Raw genomic sequence first — 20771 nt, forward strand, 5'->3', positions numbered from 1 at the left:
GCTGAGACTTTGTCTAAGGCTTCCAGGAAGTCTGGGGTGGTTGTAGTGGAAAAAACAGCCTGAAAAATGGTGGACAACCACCTTCCACCCAGCGAGAAGGGATGAGAGCCAACACACGTACAGATTCCCACGTCAGAGAGCAAAGGCAGAGCCTTGCTTTGTGGTTGTGCCAAGTCCCATCCATGGGGACACCTTGTCCAGCTTTGTGCAACTGTGCCTCAGCTTTACACCCCTCCAGAGAAGACCTAATCTGAGAAGTGCACGGCTTTTAAGTATCCCTAAAGAGGGAGCTTAATTTCAGTGCTAAAATCCTGGTGGTGTGTTTACGGGTAGGAGTGCACAGATAGGAAGGGTGATGTGCTTCTGGGGACACAGAGGACACCAGGAGCTTTTAGGGAAGCCACGAAGGAGAAGTAGATTGCAGGAGTGATGTGGCTTGGGAGAGAGGTGAGGGCAGAGAAAGATAAACAGAGACAAAGCAGCACCCAGAGGAAAAGGACAAAACAGGCAGGGCAGATACAGCAGGAGTGGCTTTTCTTGAGCGGGTCAATCATCTTTTATCTCCTTTGAGTCAGTCCCTCTGCCATCGAGAGCACCATCCGGAACAAAGCAAAGGCAGAGGCGAGCTAAAACTACTGCCCAGCGGGAAGTGAATGCTCTGGCACTATTTATTTTTGAGTCTGCATTTGGATTAGCTGTAAAGAGCTATATGGATAAGCAAGCAGGCAATTACAGCTGGGACGTGCTGCTCGTGAATGGAAACAGCTCCAATCTGCTCAGGACATATTGAAATTCTAATTCAGTTAGATTCCTTTAGTTACAGCGCTCGTCACAGACACTAAAAGAGATGGGATTAGAAAATAAATACAACTCTTATGTTGCCTTTGGTCTGCCTTCTCTGCTCCCCTTTCCCCCCCTCCCCTCCCCAGTTATAGCTGTTGTTTGACTTTATTTTCTGTGGCAAAATACAGCAGCCTGCATTTAGACTTCTTGTTAATTTTTATGAGGGTCTAGCAGAGCGCAGCTGGCTGGACGCGTGCGCTCCTGACGGGTGGGCAGTCAGCACCAATACGAGACCACTGCTGAGGTTTCACGTGTCACATCTTACTAGAGACCATGACCACGGCCATGTTAATACTGCAAAGGTACAGGTCTGACACAGAGACGCTGAGCAAGGACATGATTTGCAAAAAGCTCTTCCCTGGCTTCACCCCTGGTTCAGACAAGTGCTCCAGCCCACGCTGCTCCCCCAGTAAGCAGGTTGGCTCTCTGCTTTGGGTATTGGTGTAAAGCTACTTCACCATTGCAGGCAACTGCTTTTCCACCATGTTTGTGCAGGCCAGTTTGTAAAGGATCTGATCCAAAACAGTGACCAGGGAAGAGGACCGTGAGTGCTGGATTTGCCCTGCCAATGTGAACTGGAAATTCAAGCAAGTTATTTAACTGTGCTGGTTTAGCTTCCCTGGCTGTCAGTGAACAATGCTGTATTAAATCTGCTGGCATACGCAAGGAATAGATTGTTGAGATCTAAATGTCAGAGGCTGCTGGATTGGAGGAACAAGAGGAGCATGAGCTTGGGTCTCTAGCTGGTTGGTAGTTGTGTTCCATTACCACTGGTCTCTGGGACCTGCTGGAGGATCTCTGGATGCAGAGGGATGTCTACAAATAGGTTGTGAATAGTCCTGCCACATCAGCTTAGAAACCTGGTTATGACAGACACTGAGTAGAAATTACTTGTCTCCTTTGAAACTAAGGAAAGGGCTTGACAGGAAAAGACATATAATACCACAATACTACTGATACCGAGTAATGGAGCTGGGAAATAAACAACTGTCTGGTAAAAGCATACACCCAGTTTAGTTCCCATGAGCATCTTTCCTCTTTGTCTTATTACAAAAGGGTAAATTTTGCATCATAAGCACTCTGCGGTGGTTTGTCATCTTTTCAGAACACAGACTTCACCATCTGTAGCCCTCTTAGTTGAATATGATCAATTGCTGTGTCAAATTCACAAAGCAAAATTTTGTGCCCAAGTGCTGTAGAAAAGCTCCAGATATATTTTTTTCCTGCATACATTTCATGTAATTTTCACAGAAAATTAATATTCTTAGTGTCCTTATTTTTTCAAACGTAATTCTGCAGGTGCAGCTGCCTATTGGCTCTTGAGTCTAAGTCATGTGCAACATGACTACAGCTCTGTGGACCTTTGAACTCATGCAAGTGTCCTCTGGAGCTCCCTATTTGCTCTGCCTGATTGCTTTGTGCTGATTAGTGGCGAGGAACTGTTGTTTTAACAATGAGCTCAATATTAAGATATTAACTGAATGGAAGGGATTTCTCTCCATTGACTAGTTCTGCTATTCACAGCAAAATAGAGCAGCTGGGTGGGAATATTGTAGTAGTAATATTTCTAATGACCCCTAAACATGGTATAGCAAGCTCACCAGTTGGGGAATCCTGCTGATATATGACCAGATATTTTTTGTAATAGGCTGTGGAGTGAGGGTAAGGATGTCCAAGTCACATATTAGGGACAGAAGCCAACTGGCTGATTAGAAAAACAATGCAAAATCCTAATTCTTACAGGGAAAGTGCCCCAGAGGATCATTTCCAGTGCAAGGAGAAAGCCTTTCTAATGGAGTCCTTCATGGTTAGGACACAGATCAAACCCAGTCTGATGAGCAAGGCTGGGAGAAAGTTAGAAATTAAGTGGGTCACATTAAGGCAGAGTATTAGAAAGACAGGGAACACAACACAGACAGTAGTGATGTGCCCACACAACAAAGAGTAGGAACAACTGCATATTGCAGCAAGGTAGTAATGAAAGGCACAGAAGTGGTGTGAAGTGGATGGGAAATCCGGTGAGTTGAAGAGCTGATGGACTCTGAGACAAGGCTGATGCACTCAGGTTAATGCAGTGCTGCACCAGGCTAATAGGTCAGAAATCAGTGTGAGCACTAAAGCACCTGCTTTGCAGATGAGTTCAGTGATACACTGGACAATACAGATGCAGATTCATCCTCCTTAGAAAAACAATAGCTTGAGAGTTCATGAATCTCTTAATAGATGTGTTCTTGTAATATAGTTTTTAGCATAAAACCAATTTTTCTTGAGAGTCAGGAAAAAAGATAATGAGAAAGAACAAAGGCAAAGTCTCTCTAAGAGAGAACAGTGTACATATGCCCTCTATGCAGTTTTGAACCAATAAAGAGAACAAAATCTCTGCTGTCCTCTGAGGGCTTGAACAATGAAGGGGCCGTGTCCATGAAACAAAAACCCAAAGTATTTTTGGTCTCATAACTGGTCTGAAATTAAAACAATGGTAGGAGCAGGCACAGATACTTCCATTCCTCAGATGGCAATAATCTATATTAATTACTGCAAGTGTCCAGCTTCGAACAATGTCACTGCAGTGCTATTACTGTTGAAGAGTATTGAGTTTCCAAGGAGGTGAATGTCTTTTTCTCTCCCTAATCATGATTACTTGGCTTAGTACTTGGGCTAAGCTTTTATTTAACCAAGATAAATGAATATTTCCAAAATCAGCGAGTTAACACTATGCATCACATTATTACTCTCTTCCCATATTTCTTGCCTTGACTGCTATTTTATTCAGCTGCTAAACACAAGTAACAATAAGAATAGGAATGAGGAGCTGTGAAGGATCCTATATGGATTAAAGTTAAAAAAAATAAATCCGGTTTTGACCATTACTTTGTCCTATCCTGTGTTAGCATTTTCCCTTGACTGTTATGCAACATTGCTTTTTTGTTTCATTTCTCTTTCTTGAAACATGAGTGTCCACATCACATTTTTGCAGACACCACCAGCCTATCTGACTAATATTTGTTGGTTCCTATTTGGAATCCTTATTTATCATTTAAGTTATGTGCCAGCACTGCAGGTTAACATTCAGAAGAGCAGATGGGGAATTAGAAACAAAACTTCTGTCAGTGATAACGGGACTTCCATGCTTCATTTCCCCCCGGGCACAGTGAATGTTTTCCTTTTCAACAGTGCTGGGTAAAACTGCCTTAAGGAACTGGTGGCAGCAAAGCTGTGAGCTGGCAACACACTGAAATTGTCAGGCTGCAGGAATAGATTTTGGGTTGCTGGGCCATTTGTGGGAAGTTATTTTGTATTAGCTCCTGGAAGATACCCATCTCAGTACTGAAGTTCCAGTGCAAAACACTGAGTGAGAATTGCCTTTCTGTGAGAGTGAGTGAGAGGTCTGGAACTGAACAGCTTCTCCTGTGCAGGTGGGTTCATCTGACCACCTCACTGAGCAACTGTCCAGCTTTGGTGACCAGGGCAGATCCAGGAGAAGTCCGAACTCAGGCCTCAATAATGGCCAGTCTTCGCGAGCGAAGATTTGGGGAAAGGTCTTTTACCTTTCCAGCCTGCGCAATGGATTTTTTAGGTGAGACACAGCCTGCGCTGAACTGAGCCCACCCTTTAATCCTAAGGTTCATCTGCCGGGGCCAAGCAAGCTTGGACAATGGCAGTGAGGTCCTCAGGACGTAGGTTTGTTTAGAGTGACCTTCTCATAGATGGATGGCCTCACAGGGCTAACGAGCTACCATCTGCCCGGGGGACTTGAGATTCGAACCCGTGGTCGCAGCAGTGAGAGTCCTGCATGCTAACCACTAGGCCACCAGGGGTCCCCAAATGTTAGTTTGGCAGTACTTGGAAGAGTACCAGCAGCTACCATAAGTAACTGACACTATTTCCTAAGGCTCTGTATTTTCACTCCTATGGTAAACATGGAGCTGATCTAGGAGCACCTACTTTGGGAGCTGTAACTCAACCACAGTGAAAAGCGGCACTGGAAGACCACCCATGGATTTCGGCAGATCAGATCCCCCGTAGTTAAACTAAATGTCATCACACTGTACTCAGCTGCTGGTTCCAGGTTTGCTAATTTGTAAAACAATGTGAATAAGATGCTGCAGTTGTGAACAGAGCAGCTGAATTATAGGTACTTAAGCAGCACTGTAGGGGTATGAATTCTGTTTATTGCACAAACCTGCCTCTATAATTAATAGAAATAGTACCATTCCCTTGCTCTGTTTTCATTAATTCAGACTGATAGCTTTGGAAGACCAGAATGGATTAGGAAACACATTTTGGAAGAACAAGAGAGAACTAGAGGACCTTCTTGGTTTTTCAACCTCACTCCAGATCTCCTTCTTCAGTGTACAAGGAGCAAAATTACCAGCAATGCTCTGTGTGTACCAGACCATCTGCCACCATAATTGTGTCTTTGTTTTACTTTTCCCTGCTTCTGGGAGGAGAGAGCCAAACTTCCCCAGCTGCCTGTCTGAACTGAACATTTATGAAATGTACTTCAAAACCTTGAGAAACAGCCACAGTAGTCATCCAAAACCTTCTTAAATCCCAATAGCCCTCTAAGACCAATGCCAGCAACTCTCAATAAAAACTGGTTGCAGGGTTTACCTGTCAAGCTGCAAACAATCTGAACAGCCATGTCTCCTTTAGCGGGAATTTTATAGGCCTCTTCCCCCTCTCTTAGGAGGTGTAAACATATCAAGATTTAACATTGTGCTTTATTTATCTCAGTGGTATAGTATGTTATCATTCCCACAGAAGCACTGGTGATACTTTATCGTGGTGGAGAGGAGGGCACTGCATGAAGCAGAGCTGACGCATGAGCTGGCTTAGCCATGGCCAGCGACAGCTGAACTACAGCACAGGCTTCAGTCTGGGTAATATCTCATTATTTTGGATGCTTTGGGGACTGGAAGCAATGGGTGTCCAGAAATGAGCATGAAGATCAGACAGCTACACAAAGGGCAGTGGCCTTCACCTCTCTGGGTGGAAAGCTCTGCCCCCAGCCTTGTCCCTCTCGAGGTCTGAGGCACAGGAATAGGTGTGTCAGAGATGATTTATTTTCCCTGTGATTCATTGAAAAAACATTAATCTTAATAGCTTCCTAACACGAAGTACGTACCGACCACTGAACTGCTCCAAGGAGGGCCCCTTATTGATGTGACTCCTTAGCCAAATGTAATGCAATTAAATGATTGGATTTCATTACATATATTGACATGGTGTCAGTGACAATTTCCATTCTCTCTATTATTTCTATAAATAAAGTCATCTGCCATAATTAGAAAATATGAACGTGCTAAGACCTCCATTAATTCTTCTCCATATTAATATAAGAGCTGGGCAGATGTTTATTAATACCTTGTTACACTGCGTTCATCAGCTGTTACCAAGAATAGAAAGATTGAGATCTGATCCCATGCTGAAGGTTAAAAAAGAGCAAATCTGGCTAAATCTTGGCTTCTGATGGACTTCTTGACAGTATCTTGCTTTTTTTTTATCAAAATATTTTTTAAACCTTTAACCTCTCTCTCTCTTTCTTCCCCTAAGTGTCCTTTGGACCCTGCATGAAACTCAGTGCCATTTCCAACCCCCAGCATTGTGTTCAGCAGTCCTCTAATGTCTTCCTGATGTCTGGTGTGGATTCTGTGGAGCTGAATTACATCAGTCTGTGACCAGCCCTCTGCTTCTCCCACCTGGAAAGTATTTGAGGAGCAGTGGTGCCAGGTGAAAGCCCAGGTCCAGTCCATTGGGTGCTGAGCACCTCCTGATGGGTGCTTGGGGAGGGGTGTGAGGAACAGCAGGTATGGGTGGACCTGCATGAAGCTGTGAGGAGGACTGTCATCAGCCTGTGGGTCCTCATGGACCCTCCTGGTATCCTGTGGTTGGCAGGTTTAAGACCTGGTCTAACCTCTGTTCCAAGCCATCTCCCATTGTCACCTTCACTGGGTCTTTTGCCAAGAACCTCCACAATTTACTTATGCTTCTCTGTTTCTTTTAAATAGCGTGCTTTACCATCTGAGGTTGCTCCCAATCTACTTCTCCTTTCCCATTTGTGTAGTGTTTTCTACATAACCACCTGGATTTGTTCTCTCAGCTCTTACTTCCCGGGTTCAGTACCCATCAGGGCATCTCTGCTGACTCCCACAGCACCACATTGTCTGGTATCAGCAAAGGACTGGTACCTCTGTACCTCTGTAACCTCTGCAGACACAGCAGATGCTTGACTCTGTCTGTGTCTGTGTGACTGTACCGAGGAACTCTGAGGTTCAGGCTGGTGCCAAAGTCCTGCTCGCTCATGCTCCTGGTGTGCTTGGGCTGCCTACATGGAGAGGAGGTGTTTGATTGTTGGGATAAGCCAATGCTGATTCACATCAGATATTCTCAGTAACAATGCACAAGATATGCCTGTTTTAATGCATTGGGACTGCAATGGAGCCTCTTTCCTGATTCTAGGAAAAGTTTAAATCTTTCTGGCAAACCCGATGAACTTCTGAAGGACTTGGCCTCCCAGGCTAAACCATTTTTTTTCAGCTGGTAATTACTGTAATTTTTTGCAAGCTCTTAACACTAAAGTGGATGAGATGAAATTGTACATGTCTTGTGACTTCTCCCCAGAAAACCAGGCTGTTGCCGTTCCTCAACTTAAAGTCAAACAAAGCATGGCTGTTCACAGCTGGGATTCACTTTGTAGGGTAGGATGTAATGCACTGAACTGGGTGAGGCAACACTTGGCCTGAACCTGCCTTTAATATCTTTGTCTGGGGCATACCAGAAATGAAACTAGAGCACATTGTGAGTTATTCAGTTCTGGAAATGGCCTTTCTTTGCTCTTTCTATACCCAGCATGGAGCAGCTGGGGCTCCTGGACTTTACTAGGCCTTGAAGAAGAATTGAAATAATAATTTCAAGATTTCCTTGTAGGATAGGCACGACCCAAAACCTACCACACAGTCATCAGCTAAAATCCTGAACTGATGAACTGGCTGATATGTACTTTGAAAGACTGGTGGCTGGCCCAGGCCCACCCCATCCCATCTCATCTCATCTCATGGCAGCTTCAGGCACAACCAAAGCAGAAGAAAATGGCTCAGCAAAACACAAACAGACATCATGTCAAAACTTCTTTTGACCTCAAAAAAAAAAAAAAAGGGTGCAAAATTAGGCTGTCCAGCTATGGTAAACATGTATGCAGGTAGCTGTGCTACTCCTTTACTCTCCTCTGGGTAGATTTCAATAACAGTGCTTAGACCTTGCTTTGTACAAAGTCTTTTAAAATTCATATACATATAAAAAAAATGAATAAAATCAAGTGGTGCTTCCACCACTACCCATCCCTTGCCCATCTCCTTTGAGCTGGATGTTACCTGTCTCTTCTCCTGTCTGCCACTTCTGAAATTATCACTTACTTTTTGCACCCTCTTTCCCTTTCTTGGAATTGCCTTTGCAGAAATGCACACAAACAGCTATTTGGGTCAGCATTTCAATCAGTTTTAAATTGTACATTTCTATTTCCTGTGTCTGCACTTATTTATTATTATTTGTATTGAATCTTTGCCTGAGTGTGTGCATTGATTCTGATAACTCTGTGAGGTGTTTATCTGTACAAATAGATCAATAGCCTTTGGACTGCACTTTCTGAAGGAATAGACTAAAGAGACTTGCTTCAAACTTGAAAGCTGCTGTACTGAATTTATTAATACAGCAAACTATTACAAATGCATGATCCACAAAAATACTTCAATCTCATGCTAAAGGAAGTGGATTTTGTACCTTTTCTTCCCGGTCATTTGTATTTAAACAGTTGCCAATGTTACACCTCCTTTTCTCACTACAAATACCCTCAGTTCCACAGGGGAAAGAACACTACTGATGTCACAGTGACATTCTTTCCAGAGTTGACAGGGTTGGGTTAATTGCTGGTCCCAGCAGGCCAGAGCACGTGGATCAACCTAGACTCCTCCAAGGGACTAATCTGAAGGGAGGATCTAATAGGAATCAATCTCCCATCTCACATGAAAAATGTTCCCTTCTCTTAAACTGCAGTAAAACAAACCCAGCTCTAATCCGATCTGAATTAAAACCAGGCACAAACTAAGACTAATTTCTATTTCTAGCTTGTTCAAGTAGAGGCCTCTTTGCCCTGTCTTCCTCCAAGCCGATTTTGGGCTAAGTGAAAAAACATAGCTCCACAAAATCTTTGTGTGAAGGCACCAGGAATGCAGCAAGATAATAGTATAGCCAGATAAGGGGGATTAAGATTACTTCTGGGCTTTTTTAAGAAATAAGGGGTGAAAAAGTTAATGGAACACTCAACTGGGAGACACTGCTGAGACCTGTAAAAAGTGATAAACCAAGACAGCTGGGTGCACAGCAGTTGCGTTGTATGAAATACCATTGCATGGCCAGACTTTTCCATGTACATTGTAACCTGCTGAATTCCACGTGGGTTATAGCATGGAAAGCTGCCCTGCAGGAAAGGACTGGGGGTGCTGTTCGACAACTGGCTGAACATGAGCCAGAGTGTGCCCAGGTGGCCAAGAAGGCCAGTGGTATCCCAGCTTGGATCAGCAATAGTGTGGCCAGCACAAGTAGGGAAGGGATTCTTCCCCTGTATTCAGCTCTGGTGAAGCCACACCTCAAATTCTGTGTTTAGTTTTGGGCCCCTCACTTCATGTGTCCAGAGAAAAGCAACAGAACTGGGGAAGGGTCTGGAGCTCAAGTCTGTTGAGGAACAGCTGAGGGAACTAGGGGTTGCCTAGCCTGGAGAAAAGGAGGCTCAGGGGTGAAGTTATTGCTCTCTACAACTACCTGGAAGGAGGTTGTGGTCAGGTGGGGGTTGGTATTCTATCCCAAGTAACAAGAAAGAGGACAAGAGGAAATGGCTCCAAGCTGTGCTAGGGGAGGTTTAGAATGGATATTGGAAAAAAACTCTGCAACAAAAGGGTTTTCAAGCCCTGGAACAAGCTGTCCAGGGAAATGGTTGAGTCATCATCCTTGGAGGGATTTAAAAGACCATGTAGATCAAGACACATGTAGATGTGTCATGTAGGGACATGGTTTAGTGGTGGACTTGGCAGTTCTGGGTTAATGCTTGGACTTGATGATCTTAAAAGTCTTTTCCAATCTAAACGATTCTATGATTCTATATTGAGCATATGCTTGTATTGTTGTGGAAATTAGATGTTACTTCAATCGCCATGGTGAGTTCGAGTGGAATATTCTGTAGAGACAATAACAGCCACTGACAATCTAAATCCAATGGATGCCTGATCTGGCTTGTGTTGAAGCTGATGAAGTATTTCTATTGTACTTAATGGACATTGGCCTCAGCCTCAAAAGAGTGCACTTCAGATTGAACTTCTCTGCCTTTGCAGCGATCTTATTAAATTTGCAGAGTTGGTATTAGATTTGCTCAGTGGTATGAGAACATTACTATTCTGTTAAATTACTTTTTCAGTTAATAATATATTCTTTTCTATAAGGGGTTTTCTTTCTTAAGCCCTTTTTCCCTCTTTGCCTTCAGCTGCTTTGGGAATTCATTCTCCCTTTCTGCCTTGAACTACTACATGCTGTTATCTGGCAGGGTTAAACAGCTCTCGTCCACTTCTCATATGAGTGCTCTGTATGCTAAACTGTACTTTTGTTCCTTGGGCAGGTTGTCCCATTTTTGCTGGTGGAACCAAAGCAAGAAGAGCCTCATGGTCTATGAGGAACCCTAAATCAAAACATGTTCTTGACCCCAAGCTCTTCCAGGTCAAGGCTCAGCACTAACTTCTGGGGAAGCCTTCTTCATACCTGAGCCTTTTCTGTCTAACATAAAGACACACTTTGTGAGCCCATTCCCAAGGAAACAGATCAATGGGATCCAAACTGTATTATATTATTTGTAGTATTTACACCTGTAATACCAGCAGCATGTTAAGGGCTTTGAAGAGATCTTGGAAGACAAAGTCCCTGCCTAAAGAGCTTAATATTCATATTTTATTCAAAATATAAAAATATACATACTCTGAGTCTGTAAGATACCGGATTAAAAAGGCTTTTCTCCTTAAATTAGCTCACAGATATCTAACCCCCTGAAGGGAGTGAAGGAGGCAGCTGTGGAGGGAAGGGAGCCAGCACTACCGAGTACAAAGCGACTCTCAGCTGCCTCATCCGGAGATGCACTTTCAGCCTCAGCTTGGGGTCCTTACTGACTCTTTTATCCCTGGGAGCCCAGCTGGGATCAGAGAGGGGCAGATCCACTCTGCCCCACCTGTATGTGTTCCTGCGCAGAAGCGAGTCCCAGCCCTGCTCCATCTGGGATGGGGGAACCAGGGGTTATGTGATGGAAATGTAGCCTTCGGATCTGCCTGTTCAAATGGCAGCTCTCTGTACTGGAACAAAATCAGACTGTTCTTCCTCTTTGTCAGAAGTCAAGGGTGTTTCTCAGTTCCTCAGTTCTGATTGCTGTGCACAGATCGCGCTATTCCCAATATTTTGACACAATACAATTGTTTACTATTTCCAGGTGCAACACATCACAGTGCCAACATTCTATATAAAAATAAAATAAATTACTTAAGAACAAAGGAAACCTATGTAATAGCATATGAAGAAATCTTTTGGAAAAGATTATACTTCTGCATCAGTGAAGTTTAGTGTGATGGGATACTTTTGCCATAGCGGACAGTAGTGCCAGTGAAATGGAGCAGTGGAGTGCTCAGAAAGGGAACAGTGAATGCAGCTAACACATTTTTGAGGAGAGAAAGGCAGACCCACCACTACATGTTGACAGTTGAGAAGCAAAATGACAAGCATTCAGAGGCCATAAGTTCCAGCCTAGAATTCTCCAGCTGTAGAATTTTAATGTGTTTCCACATGAGTGATATTTAGTTAGATATTGTAAGCACAGTAGTGGAAAATTAGGATTAGCAAATGAGTAAATTAAACTGAAAATTGGGTAAAGAGATTTGAAAGTAAACCTAAGGCCTTCAGTCGTGATGGACTTTGCTCTCCAAGGAATTATTTTATTTTTTTTCCCAAATAGCCTGTGAATTCTTATTGGATTTTAAATTCCCATTACAGACATTAGAGATTTTGCAAGGAAATCTGATGGGGTTATAGAAGAACCATAAACGAACAACAACAGAAGAGATGTAGATTAAAAGTGATGGAATTTTTACTTAATGTCCTCTCTTTTGTGAAATGCTATTCACAGATTTCTGGGAAAATTTCTGGGATTTGTTCCTGGCCACAACACAGTGACAAAAATACTTAACAAAAACCCCACCACCCCGGTCCTGATTCTTAAGAACTTGTCTGTTACACTGCCAAAATCCACAACTGTCTTTGCAGGGTTAATTATTTCTGAAACCTGAGGGAGACACAAAGGAAACCGCACTGACAGACACAGGACATAAATAACTCTGGGTATTTGCTGCATGGGGGCAGGAATCACCCAAAGGTGGCAGGCAAAGGAGATGGTCCCTGGGGGACCCCAGAGTGCACCAACAAGCACCTGTACTAGAGCACCCCACCAAATGCACCAAGCTAAACCCACCTCTGATCAATGGCACTTGGATTAACACAGGAGTTGGGATGCTGTGCAAACCAGCCTCGTACTGACAACGAAATGAACCAGACAAATATGCAAACAGAAAAAGCAATAAGCATTACTAAAAGAAAACAGTGGGTTGTGCCCCAGTGACTCAGTATATTGTTTTTCCCACAAAAATCTGGAAGATCTGACACTTCTTGTATTGGTTCTCAAGGAACATTGCAAGAGTATTTATTAGAGATAGGGGAAGAGAGATGCAGAGCAGTCCGATAACTTACCATGATAGTAGCTGCGAGTCAAAATTACATCCAGGGCTTCCCGCTTCAATTTGTGAGGTTTGATGATGCTGATTTTATCAGCAAGGTCATTTTAGCACCCATGCTTAATCCAGAATCTATTCTGATATTTGTTTAGGAGATTTGAGTAATCTCTTTAAGAGAATTAACAAGTGCTGGAGTCCTAAAGAACAATCTTCTCTCAGCCCTTACTGGAGCAGAAGGATTGAGGTCATAGTTAGGCGAAGGTTTTTTAAGGTAGTATGGAAACAAATAGAATTATCTTTAGAGTGAGCAGTCACATTATAGAGTATGGAGGCACAAAGCTTGCAAATGAGTTTAGGTTGGTTTTCGGTTCAGCTTTCTGGCCGTCCTGGACACAACCCATGACCTGCTACATGGTGCAGGTATTAATAATGTGATACGCAGAGGAGCTTGCTCTGGCAGGTTTCCCCTCTGAGCCACATACAACTGCAATCAGTGGCCAAACAACACATGAATGCTTTGCTGCCTTTTTCCAAAGTCACCATATGCTGCCTGTTGACTCTTCACAGCCCTAGAGCTCTGTGTTGGGATGTCAGGTCTAGCTAAGGGAGTGGATTGGAAAATTCACTGAAACAAAGTCACTGATGCTCAAATGCCAAGCTGTTAAATCTTCAGTAAGTCACAGTTCAGAAATCAGTCATCTTTTTTTTATAAATAATTAGTAATCACTGGATATTAATTCAAATGTTCACTTGAGCTCTTGGGTTAAGTTTTGGAAGGGGCTTTGAGGAATTGACTTTGAATGTTGACACTCAAAGCTATTTTATTCTAGTTGTTGCATGGGTCTAAAATAAACCATTTCCACATCTGAGACTATAGGGCTGACAACACATCAGATTAGTCCTTCTCTTGCAGATAGGTCAAAGAAAATAATGAAAATCCCATAAAAGCAGCTTTCCCACAAGAGTCCTATCATGTCAGGCAGAACGGTCACCTAGCAGCTTGTGGCACTGTTGCACTATTAACCCTTGCACCCATTTCCTTCCCAAAAGGCTGATGAATTTTTATCTAGATCCAGAAACAAAGAACAACATCCTGGCCTGCCAGGGTGAATACCCATCTCAAGCATCCTGCTGTTTCACAGCTGGCAGCAACAGATAAATTTATTAGTTGTCTGAGCCAAGGTTCACCAGATGGAATCACATCCCACTTAGAGGTTGCAGCCTCAGGAGTAGAGGTAGCTTTGGGTATTAACTGATCTCACCTCCCAGGCTTTGGACTACCAGAAAATTTGGAACATAATTTGGAATCCTTAGGCCAGAATACCCCAAACTTAAGAGGGGGTACTACAACTCACTTCTCAAAGGTTTACACTGAAGTTTGCTATCCAAGCCATAGGAAGGTTGTTATCTTTGTGTGGCTGATAAATTGTAACAGTAACTATTTTAGTGTAAAAACAAGCAAACCTCCTATTAAACTAGTGAGAAGCAGTATTAAAACTCATTCTCCTACTTTTGAGGGACTTTTACACAGAGGTCTAGTAATGTTTTGACGTTTGGGGAAATGGCAGCTTATACGAGCAAATGGAAGCACCTAACATAGCATATGGGCAAAGTCCTTGGCAAGGACTATAAAATCAAAGGTGAGTGAGGTATGGTGTTTTTCAAAGCACATTTTCAAAAAAAGACAGTAGGGAACATGGTAAATATTTTAGGGAGATTAAGTGGTGGACTTGGCAGTGCTGGATTAATGGTTGGACTCAATCTTAGAGGTCTTTTTCAACTGAAGTGACCCTATGAAATCTCCAAAATATTAAAAATTTTCGTTGATAAATTCACCGCATCCTTGGCAGAGCCTCTGTAGGGGTGAGGAGGACCTTTGATCTTAAGACACCCACTGCATTTGTTGAGATCCCCAGTTAAATAACATCCTAGCATCCTCCCTGTCTGGTGGCTGCAGTAGAGCAGGGTGGTGAGCAGAGGTGGGAAGAAAATACTGCAAGATTGTCCAGCCTGCGGGCTCAGAGGGTGCTAAAAGCCCAACTGTAATGCAGGTCCTGACATGTCTCCTTTAAAATGAATGATGAGGACTTGCTGCAAGGCAGCCTGCCTGGAGGAGACAGTCAGACACACATCAAAGGGCCCGTGCCAGTGTGGTCCCCAAAACCACTGTTTAAAGTCACTCAAACTGAGCTGTCCGAGCTGCCCTGCTGGGCTGGGTGCTCTGGCATGAGCAGTCATGCTCCTGCAGATGGTCTGACCGCGCTGAACATGAGCCCTCAAGGATTAAATGCTTATCTTGGCACTTGCAAAATTCCGTAATAAGAAGGGTTTAAAAGAAAGCAGCCATATGCTTCAGGGAAGGCATCATACAGCAATCAGCCTGCATTGCTTAGAGAGATGAGGAATCAAACAAAACAGGACCAGGCAACCTAAACCCCAAAAAACCCTGACTGCTTTCAGGCTCCACAGCAGGAACTCAGCCCTCACCATGTTTTCACAGTGTTCTGCATTCACAAAATAAAACCTGCCTGGCTTTCTCATGAAGGTTGTCAAAATGTCCCAACAGGAGGCTGAAGCCAGAGGTCCTAGCACTGAAAATGCTCATGTTCCAGGTCCCTGGCTGGGGGCTCCAGCAGGTGCCAACCAGCAGCTACCTCTATTTGGGTGACTGCCAGAGGTACCTTGGATTTTCTTTTTCTGACACTTACAAAACTGTCTGACAGCAAAACGGAGAAATAGGCAGTCGAGCTCCTACAGTCTGTGAAAAGGAAATAAGCCCCTGGCCAAGGGATCAGGAGAGGAAAGAGGTACGTGGCATCTCCAACTTTTCTAGTGCTGTGCGATAGCAGACATGAGGAATGACCCCCATTGCTTAAGCCTTAACACTTAGATAGTTTCTTCTCATAGTGTCAGATGGAAAATCTAAAAGTCTGGAAGGGTGGATAAAATCTACGTTACAGGAAGGCACACAGTCACTGAATTCTCACAAATCACTGAATTCTAATTTCTGAAGTTCAGTACAGCTTGATGTACAACTTGTTTCATCAGAAATGCTTACCTTGCTCCCTGCGATTCATTCCAGTTCTATTCCAGGGCAACACTAAACAGATATTGCCCAAACTAAGGGTTAAACCCATGACGCTGCCAAAGAAAAACACTGAGATAAGAAATACCAGCTGCCACTGTCTGGCTCATAGGTTTGACCAGAACTTCAAGAAGGAGCAGAATCAGCCCCAGTTCAGACTCCTGGTCACCATATCATCCCACAATCACTTATAACTTTAGGCCATGCTAAAGACCTATGAGGCTCTGAAAGCTCAACTAAACATTTGGATGATTATCCAGATGGAGCCTTAAGTGCAAATGTACAATATCTGTTAGCATTAACTAATGCCTTGTAATGGACCTCTGTAATATCCAGACTTCATTATAGCCTAAAAACACCTGGCCCTTTGTCAAACTCATCACTATTTGCAGAAACAAAATCAAGATGTGAAAAACCTGAAACAAACATAAAGGAAGAGGAGGTATTTCTTTGGTGGCTTCTCAGAGACCAGGTTCACAAGGGTGTAGAGGGACCACATGATTTACAAGTGGAGAGTGTATGTAACTGTCATATGGGTCTCACATTCATGTACCAACACCTTCCTGTATGTCAGCACACCTAACTGGTTTGGAAAAGGTTAAAAACCATCCTTTCTTCTTTTTCAATCACTGTGACAGCAAATTGAAACCTGCTGTTGTCACTAGTGCGTCACACACAAAAAATCTGCTTCTGGTAAAAGTTTCAGAAATGTCTCAATGTTGAGTAACTCAACATGATTGTATCTTGTGAGGGGAATTAGAAAGCAGTGTTATTCAAAGTGTTGTGTCATCAAGACATTTTTGGCATGATGTATCCTGACACCATACCCCAACAATTGCCAGGACCTGTAAAAGAGTGTGGAAAAAACAGTGGTTTTATTTTTCCTGTGTCTATTTGAAGGGTTAGATATAATTGGTAATACAGAGCCTGCTACTACAAGTGAAAGTATTAAATAGATTTGATAGTGTTTTTTATTATTAACTACTAATAATAATCTATCTTTTCACATGTGAGTGGAAGTACGTGATAAAGGCATTCCTTAGCAAGTTTGTGCAATTTACTCTCCAGCCATGACTCACCCCTTACCCTGAGAAGCAAAGCCCAGGTGACCCAGCTGTGGTGAAGACAGAGCCATCACTGAGGCAGTTTCCTTAGCAACATGAGCCACACGAAAAAACATCCAAAACATCTTCTACCTCCTGCTTGCTGTTCCTTGAAGTTGTTCTAAGTAAGCCGATGCTAAACCTCGTACCTGAATTTCAGAGGTAGAATCAATGTATCACAAAGAAAATCCTTTCGCTTGCAAGCAAGTTAACTTTAGCTACTGCCCTGACTTCAGGCTTAATAAGGAAAAATAACATTAATTTTTTAAATCTATTATCTTCAAACACTGCTTGGGCTCATAAACAAATAACAGAAGCAGCTTCTGGGTCCTCAGCTGATACTGATTGTCATTAGGGATTTGTTGAAGTTAAAGAAACCGTGGCAATTCAGAGCAATCAGCCCAGGAGAGCTGGGTGTTTATGGGTTCCAGCTGCTCATGATCAAGGCTAGATTAGGAGCAGATAAATAGTTCACCCAGGAAGGGGGGAAGGTTTCTTGAGGATTGTTCTGTGTTGCTTCTTGCTGAGATAGTTTGAAGAAAAGTATCTCAGGGGTCTTTTTTCAGAGGTGTTGGACCAAAGAACTGGGAGCTGTTTGAAATGAAGAAGAATGCTTATAAGCAAGTGGAAAAGTGCCCTTTGTGCATCCAAGGTATTGTGTCTAGTAGTCCTAAGTATTTCCTATTTGTGTGTGCATTGTTTCTTAAACCATCTCTGCTCCTTGTATTGCAGGCTTTTGGGGCAAAGTGTGTATGTTGTACTGCATCAAGATGCCACTTTTTGTGTTCGCTGTAATCTACATCAAAGTTCAGAAAGCCTGAATGTATTACTTTCCTCCCTGCTGTAGGCGCGTGGTTATGGAAGAAGTGTGCAGAAAGAAGTGTATTGATTGATGCCTATCATTGTCTGATAGGAGCAGATGTGGGTCTTGGAGTTTTAGTTTAGCTGATGGACTGTACTAAACCTGACCTGGTTCTGCTGCTGTTACATGTGAGTTATCTTTGATGCAGCTAAATCACTTTTGAAGTATTGTAGAAGGTGAAGTGGAGCCAGCTTTGTAGGCAATAATAACAGAATGAGATTATTTAGGCTAAAATGAGTCAATATTTGGAAAATTCCACTGTTGGTAATAAAATCTTGCCTGAGGGATGCTGATTGATGCTGCCTGTACCAGATGGGAGAGTGGGTTTGTATCATGAGACTGAGCCTGAGTGCTCCTGTGGACACACCTGATGGAGATGCAGCTTGGGGGGGAAAACATGAGGGTGCAGTCAAGAGAAGACACATGTGGGCACCAAGTTATGTCCTTGGGAAAAGAGTAGTCATGTGTTTCAGTTAAAGAAAGAAAAGGTAATTTTGGAGAAGATGTAAAATGACAGATTTGAGCTCTGGCAGGGCTTGTCTGTGGTGGCCCTGTCCCCACTCAGCACCCAGCATGAGGGTGCCTGGCCTGCTGTTCCAGGGCTGTGAGCTCCTGCTGGCATCAGAAACACGAGGCCTTGGCTGTGTTATGCTGACACTTGTTCTATAAAATTGACAGCAATAATGAATGATAGCCCATATTTCTGCAATATCTTCTTCCTCGGGACACCTACCAACATGCCATTGACAATGCTTTTGAGGGCTGGATTTTGGCCAGGTTCTTGGAGAAGCAATATTTTGGCCTTGGTCCCACAACAGGGAGCTCCAGTTCATAATGTTTATGATCAGCGATGAGGGACTTGCTTTCCCTTCTCCATGCTAACTACCTCTCCTAAATAAACAACCCTTCTTCACAGCATATGTAGGACTGTCTAGAGGGTCTTTAAGGGTGCTAACTGCCCAACCTGAGTACCTCCTTGGTCTTAGCTTGATGTTTCAACTCCAAAGCCACTTCCTTCAGCTGAACAAGTGTATGAGCTCAAATGGGTGTTTTTGGGTGGGAGCAGCTGTCTGTAGTGCCAGACAGCAGATCTAATGACATATCACTGGAGCTGTTCTGGGCTAGACTATAGCAATAACTTATTAAATATAATTCTGAGGGAGCCAATTTTAGTGGTGTTGGAGTGATCACAAACATTTGAGGAAAAAAATGAGTCTTCTTTCCATCCTTGCTCCGTTGCACAGCTCAGGACTTCTCCGCCTATTTGTGGATGGAATTTATTGTTGATTATTGTATTCCTTGGCATGAACTGAAATTTCAGCCTCCAGGTTCATGGCCATTAACCATGGTGGAAAAAAGTGACCCATTTGTCTCATATAATGAGTTTGCCTGTGGAAGCTGTAGCCGCTTTGACTGACTTATGACCGTGGCTGGGTACTTGCATCAGGTGCAAACAAAAACTGCCAGTCTGGACTGGGTGCTTGTGTGTGTGTGACATGATGGTCCCTCCTGCAGATACTGGGCTGGGAGCAATGCTCCACACCAGCTGTGGCTTACTGGTGCCCTTCGGAAATTTGCTGCTTCTGTGTTGAGTGTGGTTGTAGAGGTACAAAGGAAATGAATTAAACACACCTGAATTACAGTGAATTCTGGTAGAGCCTTTCTGCTCAGACTTTTTGTCTTGCTTTCTCTGACCACTCTGACATTAGTAATTTGCTGGTCTTTTTGATTCACCAGCATAAAATGAAGCAGTCATGATTTGTACTGCAGGAGCAAGGATGGGAGCTGAAGCTTTCAAGCACCTTATGTGTATGCAAAGGAGACTAATGCATCTGAGGCTGTGACTGCTCTAAAGACTACTTTAAATCCTGGAGTGTGGGCCTGAGTGGAGTTTGAACAAGCTGTGTGCTTATGCAATTAAGGCAAAGCTGTGCTGCTTCTTGAGCACTTACAGCACTTGATAGGGATTCAGACAGGTCAGACAACAGCTATGTGGTCATCTTTCTAATCCCCAAATAGAGGGAAATTGGCCCCTGTGGTGCATGGAGGGAGCAGTGGGTTTCTGTCTCAGGCTGTGTAAGAGCCAGCTCAGATTCTGAGCAGTGACTGCCATTTCAGCAGCACCTGGGCTCTTGTTTTGCTGGTGGTGGTGCTTGTTTTTGTGGATCAGGAGTCTGCAATCAATTCCAAAAATATCAACAGTACAGTTTGAGCCCATGAGATCAGGAGTGGATATACACTTTGAAGAAAACACTGAAGAAAAAAAAAACAACCACTTGAAAAGCAGCATGAATTTTATAATCATGGTAAAGGATTGACACACCAAGGCACTGTTTTTTTCAGAGTGAAACAGAAAATAAGGAACCAAAATTTCCATGTTCTGTTTCAGGTTTTTCATTAACTTCTATTTGGAGGCAAACAAGTGCCATCCTTCCCTGCTTCTGCCTCCTACAGGCAAGGCAGAGCTGTAATTTGAAACAGAGCTGTCCTATGACTTTTTAAGACTGTACAATGATGGAAAGCCTTGGTGAATGATCCTATGGAGATATAAAATGATTAATCTACAGGCATCTGAGAACACTTATGACTTAGCTTTTGGTTTGGTATCTGTTATTGCACTTATGGGGCTGTTAATAATCTCGTAATGCACATCAGGCCTTATCTTAATGATTAAAAAATGATTAAAAAGGGTCTGTTTTATCTCTAACTAGCAAGAAATGCAATTATTTTAAGTAGTGCAACGTCTCTACCACTCAGAAGTGATATTAAATGGTTTTAATAACTTGGCTGGAGGGTTCTATCAAGGTGCTAGAAGGATACCATCCCTCAGATGAGCATGTTGTGACAGCTCTGGAGCTGGTGTGGGGGCAATGCAGAGGGGCAGGGGGCCATGAGATCAGGGCAGAGGGATGTGAAGAAATAGTAGGAATAAGGCAATTTGCAGTCAGGTGTAGTACTGTAGCTTGAGGACAGCTGGGGAGGTAGCTGGGAAACCTAACAAGGATGACAGAGCTGGGGGACACAGAAGGATGAACATGTGCTTAGTGGAAAGTGAGAGGGCTGGAGAT

The 20771-nt window shown here is 43.3% G+C and overlaps 1 protein-coding gene across 7 annotated transcripts in view; it reads right to left on the reverse strand.

Moving 5' to 3' along the window:
* Window positions 1–20771, reverse strand: part of KCNMB2 (potassium calcium-activated channel subfamily M regulatory beta subunit 2) — a 143586-nt gene that overhangs the window by 23600 nt on the left and 99215 nt on the right. Inside the window, exon 1 of one of the 7 annotated variants that reach the window (XM_027685691.1) lies at window positions 12670–12845. The exons of the other annotated variants lie outside the window; for them this stretch is intronic. The gene's annotated coding sequence lies outside the window, so the exon portion shown is untranslated. Of the gene's footprint in view, window positions 1–12669; window positions 12846–20771 lie in introns of those variants that run through there. 7 annotated transcript variants of the gene reach the window in all.

This window comes from Neopelma chrysocephalum, unplaced genomic scaffold (genome assembly GCF_003984885.1).
Source record: "Neopelma chrysocephalum unplaced genomic scaffold, ASM398488v2 Primary Assembly neopelma1_69, whole genome shotgun sequence".
In the NCBI taxonomy this organism is placed as follows: Eukaryota; Metazoa; Chordata; class Aves; order Passeriformes; family Pipridae; genus Neopelma; species Neopelma chrysocephalum.